Genomic DNA, 2,905 nt, shown 5'->3' with positions numbered 1-2,905 from the left:
ATACTTGAGTTCCCTGGACTTTTCTTAGTCATCTTGAAGTAAGTTCTGTTAGCTCCCTGCAACAGTCGATGTCAAACTGAGTGACACTGACCAAAGTAGATTAGAATCCTTGGTAGGTCTCTCCAAATAATTTGCCTTCTTAGGCATATCTGGTTCTAGGGTACAGCCTAAACAATGTCATTTGGTTTGGAGTCCCAGGACAAGATGGCATCTGAATTCATGGAGGCAAGGGCTGTGGTCCTCTCAGTATGGACCAACATCTCAGCAGCTCCTGTTTGGATACCATGGCATTACTTTCCACCATAATAAATTTTTATTGTCATCCTGGTGGTCCAGGCAAAATATGATATTCTTCTTTTGTATATTTTTCCTCTTTGCTTAAACATCTCATGAGATATAACTACCATTTAGACAGTCATTCTTTCAAGTTTATGGAAATAACCAGTGAAGATGAAACAGGTAGATATTTTCTTGCTAAATACTGATTAAAATAGTTGTTTTAGTTGAGAGGAAAAATATCTGCAAAACATAATACATTTTAGTTTATTTATAGAAATTACCTCAAAAATAAAGTTCAGAAGAATTTTACACCAGGCATCTCAACTTTTTAAAAAAGAAAGGATAGACAAGAGTTGAAAAATATTCTTCTCAATATTGTACGTCTGGTGAAACTTAACATTTTATTTTTTTAAATTGCATGAATAAAACAATGGTATTAGTCCTCTTTTAGTCCTTTTTTTTTTTTNTTTTTTGAAAAACACATACACAGGTATGATTTGGTAGTGGACCAAATAGAATAATTATGAATACAAATAAGTTTGCGATGCAGACATTTCATGATTTAGTTTCATGAGATGTTAATAAATCTTTTTTGGTTGACCGTTGAGCATGGGTACTTAGCAAATGCCTGTGCTATTGCTTCAACTATTCTGATTCATTCTAAGTGACAGCCAAGAATATGGTCTTGTTCCTTCTTTTTAACTTTCACTCTCATCTATACCCTTTCCTAGGGGAGAGAAATATGCTAATATTAAGGGAACTCAGATGACTCCTTAATGTTGGTTAGCATATGCATGATTTTACTAGAACTCATTCTGCCACGAAGGCTGAGATGAGTAGTATCAGTGCACCCAATGGAGGGCTCTGACACAGTTGACAAAAGCAGATGTTCTCTCCAAATCATACATGTGTATATGTTTTTGAAAAAAAGGAGTTTTCACACCATTGTTTTATTCATGCCATTTTTTCTTAAAAGTGTTAAGTTTTTCCAGACATACAATATTATGGAGAAGAATTTTCAACTCTCGCCTCTTCTTTCTTCTTTAAAAAGTTGAGATTCCTGGTATGAAATTCTTCTCAGCTTTACTTTTGAGGTGATTTCCGTAAACAAAATATATTATGTTTTTGAGGATAATTTCCTTTTCAAAGAAACTAACAATGCATTTAATCAAAAGCAAGTATTTCTTCTGCTGTGCTTTGTTGGACCCACACAGCATAATTTGAAAAGAATGACCAGTTGTGTTAAAGAAAAAGGAAAATTATATTAATAAAATGCTGTTCTTGTACATTGCCCTTGCAATGATTAAATTGCCTGGGTCAATCTGTGGGGTAATCATGAGTTTCGATCCTTCTCAGAATAGTTCCCATATGTTCCCCTTTGTCTTAGAACAATATCTGAATCTGCTGGCATGCTGTTTCATCAGGAGAGCATGCTCGGCTTCTCATAGGATCAAATGCAATGATTCCTTTTCTGGGACTAATGACCCCCAAGTGTCCTGGAAACAGGCTAACTCTGGCCTGATCTGGTCAAGCCAGGCCCTTCTTGGAACCAAGCAATCATTCTTTGTCCCTATGTAGTGTTCAGCCACTTACAGTTTCCCTGTTTACTCTTCTCAGCATGGCGTCTCTGATTGACGCATAGGCGTCTAGCTTGGGCTTTCCTCTTAGTGTAGAAGTTGAATAGGATGGAGTAAGAGGGGTAGGTGGGTGAGTCGCAGGAGGCCTTAGAAGCAGTGCTAGATTTTGACAAAACAGTGAAGTAGTTGAATGAAAGAAAAGGTAATTCCTTTCTAGAATTTCCACTCTTTCTCTCTCCCTCCCCTGCTTTCTCACCCTCTCACACACACATACACACACTCACACACACATTCACACACACACTCACACACACTCTCCACTCTTTTCTCTCTCTTTGCCTCCCCATGGCCGCTTCTGAATCTTCTTTTTATTCTCTACTATCAGTCAATCTATCCTATAGCTTTTTTCCCTGAAATATCCACTGATAATATTAAAAGTTATGATCCTTTCAGAATTATTTGCATCTTATCTAGGACTCAAGACCAAAAGCCTTAAGAACTTAATAAAAGCAAAGCAAAAAAGTCACAGAAAAAGAACTGATTTCACCCTTTTCTAGCTCCTTTGCTCTCTGGTGCTCTGCAATAAACAGGAGGAGGAAGAGGGGAAGAAAAGAAGAAAGAGGAGGAAGAAGAGGAGGAGGAGGAGGACCTGGCATCAGCTGCCTACACTCTTCTTGGATGCTGGAGACCATGAGGTGGCAACAGTGCTAGGCAACTCTGGAGTGACATCATAATGGCCTTGTCTTTCACTGCACCTCCTCCCAGAGCCTGAGAGGCCCTGAGCCTGTGGCACCCAGCACTGAAATTAGGAGCAGACAGTCCAGCCAAGGTGAGCTTGGAAGTACACCAATCTATGACTCATTGACATACCTGAAAGGGCAGGAGAAAAAGCAAGCAAATTGGAAAACGTATTTCAGGATATCATTCATGAATATTTCCCCAACTTTGCAAGAGAGGTCAACATTCAAATTCAAGTAATGCAGTGAACACCTGTGAAATACTACACAAGAAGACCATCCCCAAGACACAATTATCAGATTTTCCAAGGT

At 38.5% G+C, this 2,905-nt stretch overlaps 1 long non-coding RNA gene across 1 annotated transcript; it reads right to left on the bottom strand.

The window, feature by feature from the left end:
• Window positions 1-301: 301 nt before the first annotated feature.
• LOC119470262 lies at window positions 302-2,537 on the bottom strand. The gene is made up of 2 exons (XR_005199149.1): window positions 1,873-2,537; window positions 302-519 (listed from the first exon to the last, which is right to left on the bottom strand). It is a non-coding gene; the product is annotated as an uncharacterized LOC119470262 (long non-coding RNA).
• Between the last annotated feature and the right edge of the window lie 368 nt (window positions 2,538-2,905).

The sequence above is a fragment of the Cebus imitator genome, unplaced genomic scaffold (genome assembly GCF_001604975.1).
Source record: "Cebus imitator isolate Cc_AM_T3 unplaced genomic scaffold, Cebus_imitator-1.0 Scaffold25, whole genome shotgun sequence".
Lineage (NCBI taxonomy): Eukaryota > Metazoa > Chordata > Mammalia > Primates > Cebidae > Cebus > Cebus imitator.
This window is presented reverse-complemented; position numbering and strand designations above follow the sequence as displayed.